Source organism: Musa acuminata, chromosome BXJ1-6 (assembly GCF_036884655.1).
Source record: "Musa acuminata AAA Group cultivar baxijiao chromosome BXJ1-6, Cavendish_Baxijiao_AAA, whole genome shotgun sequence".
Classification (NCBI taxonomy): Eukaryota; Viridiplantae; Streptophyta; class Magnoliopsida; order Zingiberales; family Musaceae; genus Musa; species Musa acuminata.
In genome coordinates, this window is record NC_088332.1 from 1686469 (window position 1) to 1701039 (window position 14571).

General features: G+C 43.1%; 2 long non-coding RNA genes across 3 annotated transcripts; both read right to left on the reverse strand.

Annotated features, from left to right (window-relative positions):
- Positions 1-637: 637 nt before the first annotated feature.
- On the reverse strand, positions 638-2727 carry LOC135675558 (uncharacterized). Its single transcript, XR_010513924.1, has 2 exons — positions 1999-2727; positions 638-1882 (listed from the first exon to the last, which is right to left on the reverse strand). It is a non-coding gene; the product is annotated as an uncharacterized LOC135675558 (long non-coding RNA).
- Positions 2728-9154: 6427 nt separating this feature from the next.
- On the reverse strand, positions 9155-11625 carry LOC135675551 (uncharacterized). 2 transcript variants are annotated; one of them, XR_010513913.1, is made up of 4 exons: positions 11359-11625; positions 11030-11242; positions 10186-10944; positions 9155-10099 (listed from the first exon to the last, which is right to left on the reverse strand). It is a non-coding gene; the product is annotated as an uncharacterized LOC135675551 (long non-coding RNA). The 2 variants fall into 2 exon arrangements; XR_010513912.1 differs by having other exon boundaries at positions 9155-10944.
- Between the last annotated feature and the right edge of the window lie 2946 nt (positions 11626-14571).

Consider the following 14571-nt stretch of genomic DNA (forward strand, 5'->3'; position numbering starts at 1 on the left):
TTCAACAAGTATAAGATCCATAAGCTAACTACACATGCTAGTAGACTATCTGAAATCTACATCTAAAGATAACATATAGGATGGTAAGTACAATATAATAATGTTATAGAATTCAAAATTTAGATTTGCAAGAATATGTCAATACTAATTTTCAAATCTATTCAGATACTAGCTAGATAAGGATACGACACAGTGATCCAGAAAATACATGTATCAAGAACATTACTTTTGGAGGAATCTTCATGTAATGTGCTAGCTTCAGTTGTACAATGAAAAATTTTGCCGTATAAGGTGCAGTAGAGCCGTATGTTGCGAATGCTATATTTCAATAGGTTTATCCGACTGCAAGTACCCAATTATAATCTCTAATAAAAGCTTAGTTGAAAATCCCTAAAAAATATTTACAAGGTTGTCTCAATATTCATCTTACCTGACCGATCGTAGCTGCCATGACTCCTTCTGGAAGCAAAAATATAAACACCAAGGCACCAGCTAATATAACTTCCCGATAACGAAGTTGAAGTTGTTCGGTAAATCCCAGAATGAAAAAATGTGAACAATAAGAGAGTTTGATATCAGGCATCAGAATGATCCCAGTCTGTGGCACGGAATAAACAGTGAGTTATAATAATAGGTCTAAAGAACCTCCGCAAAAGAATCGTGAAAATTATTTTTTATGATACGTACAAAAAGATTGGCAACACAATTGAGAAATACAATTCAACATGAATTTACTAAAGCAGGTAAATTCCTCCATCGAAAACGATTTCTAAAGAAATCAATTTGACGTTAGGGAAAGAATCGACTTCAGCTACAAAGAATGGGTCATTCTCTGTACACAACGAATGACCAATATTCCACGCACTGGAGTTGACTCGCTCATGTCGGGATGACAGGTCTCGGTTTCTTGAAGGCTGACAGGCTCTGCACCCCGTTTACGTCGTCGAACTCCGGGTTCGGCGACGCTGGCGCGATCAGATAGAACGCCCTGTGCCTCGAGCTCGCCCCCTCCGACGACGTCATCGCCGCCGGGGTAGTGCCGCTGCCGATGTTCCCGTCGTTGTGGCACCTCTTGTGCCCCCCAGCGCTTGCCCCAATGGAAACGTCTTCAGGCACACCGAGCACCGGTGCACCGTGCCGCCGCCGGAGGCCGCCACGGTGGCGCTTGCGCTTGCCGTGGAAGAGCCCCGAGGCCGAGGCTTCCTCGACGCCGCTGCTAGGTTTCCGATGGCTGGTCTTGTGCCTGCTGGTGCGATCCGAATGCCTCCCCGCTAGGTTTCCCATGGAGAACCATTCCGGGTGGGAGGGATCACAGGATCACGGGACCTGCGGGACAGGGCCCACGCCTTGTTGCGTCGTTCACGGATGGGAGGGATCACGGGACCTGCGGGACAGAGCCCACGCGCGATCGTTCACGGGTGGGAGGGATCACGGGACCTGCGGGACATGGCCCACGCCTTGTTGCATCGTTCACGGATTGGAGGGATCACGGGATCACGAGACCTGCGGGACAGGGCCCACGCCTAGTTGCGTCGTTCACAGGTTGGAGGGATCACGGGACCTACGGGACAGGGCCCACGTCGTTCACGAGTTGGAGGGATCACGGGACTTGCGTTCACGGGTTGGAGGGACAGATTGGAGGGACAGGGCCCACGCGCGGTCGTTCACGGGTGGGAGGGATCACGGGCGGAGGGGTGGTGTCGACGTCACGGTATCCTCCTTCGAGGGTGAGGGTAATAACAAAGGCAAGGGGTGCCTCAGGCCACGGTCTTTATGCATCCGTGAACAAGTCCAACGATCTCCTTCTCCGGCCCGCTAACCATCTCCGCCACCTTTATTAACAATATGATTGTGCTTCTTCGCATACGCATACGCATACTTACTGAGGAGAATAAGATCACACAAGGATGTCCAAAGTGCGTTTAACTCAGAAACAGGAGATGATCGGAAAGAATGGAACACAAAAAAAAAGAAAGAAAAAAGAGAAGTAATACGGACGAGCATGAGGAAGGAAGGGGAGTGGCGGACATGGCAGCGCTGCTGTACCCCACCTCCCACATCTGCTCCCCCCGGGTCCCGCTATGCGTCGTAAATCACCACGACCGCCATAGACTCCACCATCCTTATATGGCGGCCAATTATGACGGTGGCGAAAGTGAGGGATGATGCAAGTGTTTCTCCCTCTGTCCTCTCACAAGGCTCGATCACTTAGTATGCGGCAAGCAAAAGAAGAACAAACAGAAACACGCCGCTGCAGCTTGTGTCTTCAGATATGTACGTGTCTTTCCCATGTAGGGGAAGTAAGTGAAACTTCCTCTCTGTACACGCCGCTGGCAGTGGAACTTCTCCCTTTCTTCAGAAAAGAGTAGTTGGCATGAATTGAAGGGCAGCAATGGTGAGTTGAGAGACAAGAGATGGGAAGGGTAAGGTATGGGGTTCAGTCAGTAGTTGGGACGAGGTGTGGAGGTGCGGTTACTCTCTCCCTCCCTCTTTTTATATATAGCAGCAGCTCATCAGTCACAGAGAGAGAACAGAAAAACACCAGATTGAGAGAGAGAGAGAGAGAGAGCAGTGAGCATATACATAGCTGTAAGAGAAGCACAGGAAGAGGGGTTGAATTTCCAAATGGAAATGGCAACTATGGCTGCGCGGTCCCTCTGCTTACTTCCTGTGTAAGCAGAGCAGGGCAGCGTGGCACGAATAGCGCCATTTATTATGTAATTTAGATGCGAACTTCGCCCCCAACAAGGGAGCCGTTTGGCCGGTAAGTAGTGGGTAACGGCGCATCATCATCCTTATGGGGCGGATGTGTCACGCACTACCCAATTAATGATGGTGATGGTGGGTGCACATCGCCTGCGTGATGGTGATGACGGCGAGATGTTGGCAGATGCGAACCATGTAGCTTTCGGTGTACCACCATGGTCGAACTAGCCCATTTCGATCGACTCCCAATGGTGGTACCTCGGAGTCCCACATCTTTCCACCAATTAGACGATGATGTTCCCTGGTCGGTGCCTCTGTCGTGACGACGGTTGTTTTCGTGTGGGTGACGCGGCAGATGGCGACGCGTGCGTGGAGCGGAAGGCAGCGGGCTACCATGGGGTGCACTATCGCCATGTACACGTACCCCGCCCCCGTCTCCTTAGACCACTCCTTCAGCCTCCGCACCAGCTTTAGAGCGATCCCCCCTCGTCTAAGGAAGCCACTCGATTAGATTAGTATTAAATACAGTGATTAGTGTGGTGGGGGAGATTAACGGGTGGTGAGAGTCACCGACGAGAGGGGGAGACTCGGAGGTCGAGGAGGTAGGCCACCTCCCCATAGATGGTGGCGGTGCGGTGTGGTGCAGCAAAATGTTTACGGGTCACAGTAATTTCAGTACACCAATATTCTTCGTTAAACACTATCAGATAGTGAGTTGAACACTATCTAAGAGAGCTATATCTTTCACCATTATAGGCAAAACACTATCACCGAATAGATGATAAGACAAAGTCTCATCTCTAGAGTGTTATAGGATAAGCAAAATGATACGGGCATGAAGTCAAATGGACGCTGACAAGGTCAAGGGACTTAAAAACCGAACTTGATCAGGATAAAATACTTAGCTCGTAAGTAATATAGGAGTGGTGCACTCATCACTAAATCATAGTCATGTGAGTTTTTTTATTTGAAGTCCCGACGAACCTTCGTGTTCACGAGAACTACCTCCCATAACAAAGGAGAGGTTAGGACCTCCTCCGCTCTTCGGCTATTGAAAGGCGGAGCGTGGACCTCAATCGTCTAACGACCAATAGATCAAACGAAGCCTGTACGAGAAATAAGAGATCACAACCTAAGAAGAAAGAGCATAATGGTGATAGATCGATCTGTTGTAGAACTGAGGCCAGGACTATAAAGGACTCGAGAACTAACTCACTCTATAAGAAATTGGGACAAATTAGAGAAGACTTCTAATAAGGCCCTAGAGGCTCAAATGAAAGAATAAGCCTCACCCACATGATAAAGGGGTTTTTTACTTCTTTTGATTATTCACGCCCACATTCATCTCGAGTTATTAACTTGAGTATCAAAATGGTCGAGTTGGAAAACCTCTCGTAATCTCGATTTTCAAGTTAGAAACACCTTATGAGCTCGATGTTTCTACCTTGGAGACACCTCGAATAACCTTACTCATACGAGTCCGGATCACGTCGAGTTGACTAAGATGTCAACGACTCTTTATCCTAACACTTATAATGATGAATAAATAGTTTCTTGTAAAGGTAAATTTCATATAAATATTTTATTTTGATATTATTATATTATTTTATTAAATGATAGATATTTTTTGTTGAACAAGACATGCACGCCTATCTTTGGGACACGAAGACACAAATGAATGTGTCGTTGAGATTTGATAGGTTAATAAAAAATAGGCAGGATTAGAGGAATAATAATTTCTAAAAAAAAATTAGCACAGTAAAATAATCACTTTCTCATAAACCTTTTTTATGAAAAATTTGAGTGTAGCGTTAGCTTTAGACCTCACCTCATTTTTTTTAAAGCTCCTTTTTTTTTTTTACTCTATACCCAAAAACACAAAACCAATCGAGATGTGGAAAAGAAATTTGTCACCACACCGTTACGAGAAGTGAATTCCAATTTTGAGTATTTGTTGCATGCTTCTTTGTCAAATGTTAATATGAATGACATTGTAGAATTGTTTATCGAGATCAAAAATTTTGTTTTTGTTGCTCCATATACAAGTGATGGGATACATTTCAGCCTATCTTCTTAATAAAATCAACATGACATTTTTAATCTTTTCTGTAAAAAAAATTGAGATTGACCCGGTAGAGTATCTATTTTAACAATTGAAACAAAGAAAATTATTTTTTAAACAACTGAACCATGAACAATAATATCCCTTCTACAAATTGAGTGATCAAATTCAATGATAGTCTTAATTGATCACGGGACAACCTTTTACAATAACTCCTGGTGCGGTAGGACAATGAGCCAAGGGGCAATGGTCATCCATCTCTAACCCCCACCAATCTGGTCCATATATACCTCGAAATTGAAGAAAAAGAGTAACAATAATCGTCAAAAAAGTTGATCCAGAATCCAATACGGCTGATAACACATAATTATAACGTGCCCACCATCCTTTGAATCTTCGGAAGACAAAGTAGTTAAATATCAAACCAGTTATGAACCATGACCAAACATTAACCGGAGTGCCAAGAGGCACGATGGTACCAACACTGAATATAACCGGCCAATTAATTAGTTTTATCCATGTTTTTTCTGGGTATACACGCGATAATATCCACACTCCCACTGGTGCAAGGAATCCAATAATAATGAAGATAAAGATGATGGAGTACGAGGATAGAACATTCTAATTGGACCTATAACACCCCATGTGACTCCTATAGCGAATGACCTTCTTTCCCAAGGGCATGTCCAAGGACTTCCCTTGGGCAATAATTCTGGATAACATATATTTTTCACCGAGTGTAAGACCCACCATCCAACGCTGAAGCTAACCACACATGCTAGTATACTAGCTAGAATCTACATACAAAGAAAAACATATTGGATGGTAAATATAATATAATAATATTAACAAATTCAAAATGTGGATTTGCAAAAATATGTCAATATATGGTACATAAATTGTGATGTATCTTAATGTAACAAAGTGGTCCAGAAAATACCTGTATCAAGAACATTACTTTTGGAGGAATCTTCATGTAATATGCTCTCTTCATATCCATAGTAAAATATTTTGCCGTATTAATTGCAGTAGAGCCGTATGTTGTGAATGCAATATTTGCAATAGGTTTACCCGACTGCAAGTACCCAATTATGATCTCTAATAAAAGTTTTATTGAAAATTCCTGCAATATAGTAATTATAATTATCATATTAAGCTGGATTAGAAGAAAAATATTGACAACGTTGGGCTACAACCATATATGAGTATCCGATGACTCAATATTCATCTTACCGAACTAGTAGTAGCCATCATGACACCTTCTGGAAGCAAAAATATGAACACCAAGGCACAAGCTAATAGAACTTCCCAATAGCGAAGTTGAAGTTGATCGCTAAATATTTCACATACCAAGATGGCAAAACCCATCATGGAGAAGAGTAGAGAGTAGAACCACCACCGGGGAATAGACTCATAATTTTGTTTCATCAACCTCGTGTGAACATCTTGCATTTGATGCCGATATGAATCGAGAAATTGTAGCCATATCGATTTGCTTAACACCAGAAGAGAACTATCAGCCAACAAGATTATAACACGTAACTAAATCAGTAGTAAGGTAATTATTTCAACTATAAAAACAATAGCACACTAATTGTACCAAAAACAAACATTACAATGAATATTTATTTACAAGAAAAAAAAAGTTACAGTTCCTACCTCCCATAGAAAAGAGCAACATGAGAGATGCTTGACGTAAAACAAGCCATGGTAAAACCATAACTATACATAAGGGAGGCACTGAAGTATAATTTCGAATAATTGTTATATGCTTCTTCGTTGAATGTGAGTGACTTCTCATCTAAAACCCGGGACACATTGTAAAATTGCCCATCGATGTCAAAAATACTTGATGAAAAAATAGGAAAGCATTTGGCATCGTAAGCATTATTCCAATAAGATAATGGTACTAGAACATAAATAATAAGAATGAATCCGGCCATCATGTTGACCACCACAAATGCAGGAACTGCCAGAGGACTGTCCATGTAGGATGTCATGGTCCTCCAATCCAACGCAAAAGAGCCTATGCCTAATCCATTGAATCCAGAACCTATTTGCTGCGCAGTTATCGAGTCTTTCCATATCCAACAAACGAACGATAGAGCCGTGATAGAAGGAAAAAGGTAAACAGGAACAATACTATACGTAAAAATTACAACGATGACTATAATGAAGAACTGATATCGTGACAATTTTCCCTTGGCTCTTTTTTTCGGCTCGTGTAATGCCCTGCGAGTGCAAACAACGAAGACATGTTAAATAAATTAAAACAACGAAGACATGTTAAATAAATTAAAAGTCTCTTGTCTTTTGCATTGTTTACGAGGAGAGGCACGCCACCTGTAGAAGGCGACGTCTACTAGAGTCGAAGGCCACCACATATAGGGCGAGTGCACTAGCAACTTCATGAATATGCCAGCAAACCCATATCCGAGAAACTACACACCATAAGCCATTTTAAGTTGTCACTTCTTCAAAGGAAGTAGGGAAAGATCAACTAGAATTAACTAAAACATTCGAAGAATTCAGCATCATATTATTACTTTTTTCTAAAGAATAACTAATGGTTTTTTTTTTACACCGATTTCATGATAACAAAAGAAATCACCTGAATCGATAGTACCAGCAGTATGGCCGGCAGTAACGGGATATCCTTGTGGTAGAAGATCTTGGATATAGTTAATATTTCAAAGCCGGCAGAAGCACTTACCCTGCCGGCCAACATGGTGGTCGCCACATGTTCTTTCAAGTTGAAGGGTCCTGGATTCAACGAGAAACTCCAGTTTGTGTATGGCATTCTTATCACTTTGTTCGGTAGCATGTTAGCCATTAGTTTCCCAGCAATGAACACCATCATGTTGATGCAGACATGTGAAAAATTGAACATTTGCTGTCGGTAAAAGGATAATGCTGCACTTACGGACCCGAAGATGCAAATGGGGATTCCGATAAGCCATGTTCGGAATGTCAAGACTTGCAATGTGTTATCATCTGTTGGTGGGACTATCAACCGAACTTGCTCGATCGGAGAGTCATCCAGAATCGAACCTGAAAGAAGAGGAGAGGGAGGAAGAAATTGAAAAAGAATCATGTAAGGATGACAGTAAGAAGTCAAAACGAAAGATGTCAGGGCATATCACCTTTTTCATCGGCCATTTGGTAGGACTCCTATTAGAGAATAAGCTGTATATTGAGCAGATTTAAAGGATGAAAGCATCTCTAAATATAGTGGAAAGGATTAATTGTCCAACCATTAATAGAAAGAGTTGTGATTCCGTTGCCAAATATACTATGATTAGTTTTAAAGGTGTCGGTGTGGCTGTGATAGTTAAGGGAATTAAATATGTCAGTGATCCCAAAAAAAAAATGTAAAAAATCGTGAACTGGATAGTGGGAATATTCTATATTAAGTGGATTGGCGTTGGTACATTATTGCTTTCAAAATCTTTTTTCTCTTTTTCTCACCTGGTTATTGATGGCAACGTCAACACCGGAATGGCTGACGAGGAAGAAAAGGAGAGGAAACGAGGTGTGAGGCGATTGGGATAAGATATTGGTTCATGCAAGCTAATATTTCATTCCTCAGAAAGGTGTGAGGCGATGGGGAGAGCAATGAGGTCTTTTTTTTTTTGTTCTCTTCTAACAATTATTTTTTTATTTATTTACACACACGTTTCCCTGTGCCTCGAGCTCGCCCCCTCCGACGACGTCATCGCCGCCGCGGCAATGCCGCTGCCGACGCTCCCGTCGTTGCGGCACCTATTGTGCCCCCCAACGCTTGCCCCAAGGGAAACGTCTTCAGGCACCCCGAGCACCGGTGCACCCTGTCGCCACCGGAGGCGCTTGCGCTAGTCGTGGAAGAGCCCGAGGCGAGGCTTCATCGACGCCGCTGCTAGGCTTCCGATGGCTAGCCTTGTGCCCGCCCAGGGCCTGGTACGACCCGAATGCTTTCCGTCTGGAAGGCCTGTACTCGAGCTTCCCCGGCGGTGCCAAGTCGAAGGACAACAATGGCAGTACCGGGCCCTTGCCCGAGGAGGCAGAGCGCCCCTCCTTTGTCGGCGGGTGATCGAAGCGGAGGGAGAATCACGTATCAAACCTGAAAAAAAGAAACAAGCAAAAAAAAAAAAAACATATTGTGCATAACACAGATTTAACCTCCTCGTTTCATTCCATTCATAGTATCAATATACATAGTAAAACGCTTAATCACAGCCATATATTATAAAATTAAAGTACAACTCTAAGAAGTTAATCACAGATCCCACTAGATAAGATAACCTAAGTTAACGAGGAGGATTAGATGATCATAAATTACATAATGACATTAACCGACGCTGGATTTGGATGACAACACGATAGGTTTTCGGCACAGCAGTCTTTACCTTCACCAATAAAAAATATTAAAATAATCATTATAAACAACATAAAAATAAATAGCACCACACCAGCCATCCTTCGCACGCTACTATTTCACAACTCGAATCTATTTCACAACTCGTACTCGTTGTTGTACTATGAGTATCATTTTATAGACAATGGTTCGACCTACTCCCTCTCAAAAGCCAGCCCACCCGTGAGGTGAGTGCCCGCGACAACGACGTGAGCTACTTTGTGCGATGCGTAATGTTCAGCGTTGGTCCTGTGGGTCCCGCATCATTCGCGTCTCTGAAGTGGAACCTCATGGTCGACAGCCACCACGTCGTCTCCGTTGTCTGCCCACGTCGCGTCCGGCAGATCTCGTACAAGCAGGTCTCGTGAGCCTGCCCCGTGAGCCTGCCCCGCAAGAGGACGAGTGAACCTGCTGCAGGTCTCGTGATCCTGCCCCGCAAGAGGACGAGTGATCCTGCCCCGCAAGAGGACGAGTGAACCTGCTGCAGGTCTGGTGATCCTGCCCCGCAAGAGGACGAGTGAACCTGCTGCAGGTCTCGTGATCCTGCCCCGCAAGAGGACGAGTGATCCTGCCCCGCAAGAGGACGAGTGATCCTGTCCTCTTGCCCCGCAAGAGGACGAGTGATCCTGCCCCGCAAGAGGACGAGTGAACCTGCTGCAGGTCTCGTGATCCTGCCCCGCAAGAAGGTCTCGTGATACCTCACACCCATCCGTGAACTCCGTCACGTGCACAACAGGTCGTGGACCGCGGCTGCCGAGTGGTGGCGGCGTGCGAGCCGCTCCAGCGGGGGATGCGCAGCCACGGCAGCGCCCGGTCCACCGCGCGGAAGGTGCCGAGGGAGGGCGGGTTGACGAGGACGGCGTCGATGCCACGGTGTCCTTCTCCGTCGCCATGAACGCGTACTCCGCCCTCTTCTCCTTAGAACATGCCTCCATCGTCTGCCACTCGATTAGATTAGATTAGATTAGCCTAAGATGCAATCCCCCACGCCCTGTTACAGAGTTCACGGGTTGGAGGGACCGACCTGCGGGACAGGGCCCACGTGCGGGCGTTAACGCGTGCGTGTTCATGGGGGAAGGAGGGACGGCGAGGAAGTATTAAAGACAGTGATTGGGAGAGCGGCTCGCACGCCGCCACCGCTCGGGAGCCGAGGTCCCCCACGCCTTGTTGCGGAGTTCACGGGTGGGAGGGATGACCTGCGGGACAGGGCCCACGTGGTCGTTCACGGGTGGGTGTTCACGGGATCACTAGCGAAGGAGGGACGGCGAGGAAGGTGCCGAGGGAGGTTGTCGACGTCACGGTGTCCTTCTCCGTCGTCCCACGGGACCTAACGATGCCACTCGATTATATTAGATTAGATTAACCTGAGGTACAATCCCCAAATGCGGGACAGGGCCCACGCGCAGTCGTTCACGTGTGCGTGTTCACGGGATCACGAGGGAAGGAGGAACAACGAGGAAGGTACCCAGGGAGGGCGGGTTGGTGAGGACGATGTCGATGTCGGGGGGAAGAACTCGGTGGCGGCGAAGCGGCGGCGGTACAGGGCCTGGGCATCGGCGGGGGTGAGGCGGAGGATGGCGACGCGTGGGGGAAGGGGAAGGCGGTGGGGGCTAACACGGGGTGCACCGGGATGGCGGGGGTGCGGAACTTGGAGTAACCGCACCGCCCAGTGAAGAGGCGGAAAGACGATTAGTTGTCCTTCTCCGGCGTCATGTACGCGTACCCCGCCCCCTTCTCCTTAGACCACTCCTCCATCCGCTGCACCAGCTTCAGTGCGAACCCCCTTCGCCAAGGATGTCACTCGATTAGATTAGTATTAATGACAGTAATTATTGTGATGGGGAAGATTAACGTGTGGTGAGAGTCACCGGCAACAGGCGGAGCCGCGGAGGTCCACCTTCGCATAGATGGGGGCGGTGTGGTGCTTCGAGGGTGAGGGTAATAACAAGGCAAGAGGGTTGCCTCGGGCCACGGTGCGATGCACCCGTGGACAAGCCCAACGATCTCCTTCTCCGGCCCGCTAACCATCTCCGCCACCTTTATTAACAGTATGATTGTGCTTCTTCGCATACGCAAACTTACTGAGGAGAATAAGATCACAGAAGGATGTCCAAAGTGCGTTAACTCAGAAACAGGAGATGATCGGAAAGAATGGAACACAAAAAAAAAAAAGAAAAAAAAGAGAAGGAATACGGACCAGCATGAGGAAGGAAGGGGAGTGGCGGACACGGTAGCAAGCAAAGAAGAACAAACAGAAACATGCCGCTGCAGATAGGGGAAGTAAGTGACGCCAGTGGAACTTCTCTCTTATTCAGAAAAAGAATAGTTGGAATGAAGTGAAGGGCAGCAATGGTGGGGGGCTCTTTATACTACTTTCCTTTCCCTGGTCGGTTGAGAGAAAAGAGATTGGGAAGGAGAAGGCATGGGGTTCAGTCAGTAGTTGGGACGAGGTGTGGAGGTGCGGTTACTCTCTCCGTCCCTCTTTTTATATATAGCAGCAGCTCATCAGTAACAGAGAGAGAACAGAAAAAGACCAGACTGAGAGAGACAAAGAGTGCAGTGTGCATATACATGGCTGTAAAAGATGCACAGGTAGAGGGGTTGAACTTCCAAATGGAAATGGCGACTATGGCTGCGCGGTCCCTATGCTTACTTCCTGTGTCCATAATGGAAATGCCACGATTATTCCGTTCCCACGTCCATAATAGCATATTCGAAGGATATGATGTGTATCTACATATATATACGTATATAGAGATACGTTATGTATATACATACATATATGCGTATATAGAAGTATGTTAATCGGGGAGGGATGAAGAGAGGTCAATGTAGCACGAATAGTGTTAAAAAATTAGATAAATAATAAAATATTTAAAAATAAGTATTAAATTTATTTATTTATTATGTGAATTAAAGACTCATATTTTTTTAGAACAATATATAATATCTCAAGTTATGTTTTCAATCGGTCCATGACTCAAAAAAAAATTGATGGAATTAACTTACTGGAAACTCTATTCAAATTATACATAACTATCATCATAGCTTTCTATCACATTGAATCGGGTATAAAAGAATAATCTATCATGCTCTTAATCATATCCATAAGAATATAATTTCATCTAGAATTATAACATAACCATCACTCTTTGGATCGTTAGAAGATGAAGCGATTAAATATTATACAAACAATGAACCATGACCAAATGTTAATTGGAGTGACAAGCGATGCAACTGAACCTACACTGAATATAATTAGTCAATTAATTAATCTTACCTATGTTTTTTTAGATATACACATGACAACAGCTACTGGTACAAGAGTCCAATAATAATGAATATATATATATATATATATATATATATATATATATATAATAAATCACTAATCTCATGTGGAAGAATCATTCAAGAGAATTCAATTAAATTGTTTTGGTTTTATATCAAACCATAGCTCAAGAAAAAGCCAAAATCATTATGATGATAGGTGGAATTTGCTAAACCATATATAGCTCATCAGGATATAGAAAACAGTTAGTTCTCGAAACATAATTACATGAACATAGAGTAGATTTATTGGGTTGAAAAAATCAAATAATGTGAATAAAGGGATGGTCATCACAAAATCGTAAGAGACTTCAACCGTAAGTTCATACTTAAACTTTATTCAGACAAAGTCGTAAAAGAATAATCTTACCATGATATGGATGTTCAAATCTTAATATATCTTTTCTTCATGATAAACTACACTTAATTCTTATTGTAGATAAGGTAGGTCTTGAGGCACATATTCTTTTAGGAATTTAGAAGTTGGGAAAGCCATTGAACTGAGAGAGATAACAAAGACCTTGTCTTTTAGAGGCATTTGTTTATTCATTTCTTTAGTTTTTGAGATGTGTTCTTGCTACATATAGATAGGCATACTCTCAACCAAAGTCATAAGAGACTTCAATCGATAGATCATACTTAAACTTTATTCAAACAAAGTCGTAAAAGAAAATTCTTACCATGATATCGAAGTTAGAATCTTAATATACATTTTCTTCATGGTAAACTATACTTAATTCTTCTTGTAGATAAGGTAGGTCTTGAGGCACATTCTTTTGGGAATTTAGCAAGTTGAGAAAGCCATTGAACTCAGAAAGTTAACCAAGATCATGTCTTTTAGAGGCATTTGTTTATTCACATCTTTAATTTTTGAGATATGTTCTTGCTACATAAAGGAAGTCATACTCTAAACCAAATCTCTTGTTTTGCTTTTGTTGCATCTCCACATCACTAGGGTGATACATGTGACGTATGTATCAAGATTTTACAAGCTAGCATCTTTGACTTAGCACCATGTTAAGATCACATCCAAGTAACCTTCTATAGCTGCAAAGGCTAATATCCAATTCTTATCATGATGCTTGTTAATTATCAATCTTAGAAAGAAACTATGCTTCTTATATGTAATCGCTTGTTTCCTCATTGAGTTTGTGTAGCACTCCTTCGAAGTGGTCGAAGCTACTAACTGAAATCCCCCCATCGAAGAAGCTGAACTCTCAAGTGGCACACATACCATTCAATTCACAAGCAAAAGCGAGGAAGCAATGGATGAAGAAAGTAAAATATGAAAGAAGGGTCATGATAGGTTGTTCAAAGGACCCCTTCCTTCTTATGTACATGTTATGTACTAATTTATATCAATAAATATGTTCGTCTGATTTTACCCCTTCTTATGAACATATTCATATTCGTTTTTCTATATATTCGCTTTGCTACAAGAGAATAAATTGAGCTAATATTTTTCCTTTTAGTGGTGTTGAAAACACTAATATTGTAAGTACCCCTGAGGGAAATACGGAGTGTTAGCGTGTTGTGCGGTGAAAAGCTGAATTGCTAAACTCGATGAGATTTGTAAATATACATTTCCAATTTAACCCTTATATATATGGGATAGGTAAAACATTATCTTGTTAAACTCGATGAGATTATTAGCCTTTACAGTCTTTTAGACTTGTATTGTTAATCTCAACGATAATTCAATATTTTTTTAAAAAATAGTAATTCAAGATTAATAACCGTGGGCTTACTTATAATGACAAATGAATGCCTTCCATGGGTTTGTTTACTTGTAATGATAAATAAATAGCTTCTTGTACGGGTTATTTTCATCTAAATCTCTTATTTTGATGTTATTATATTGTTTTACTAAGTCGGTGTTGCTGAGATCCGATAGGTTAAGTAAGATTTTAAAAAAAAAAAAGCAGGATTAGAGGAATAATATTTTTGAGTATTTATTGCTTGCTTCTTTGTCACCACACCATTAGGAGAAGTGAATTCCATTTTTGAGTATTTATTGCATGCTTCTTTGTCAAAAATTTTGTTTTTGTTGCACCGTATAAAAGTGATGGGATCCCTTACG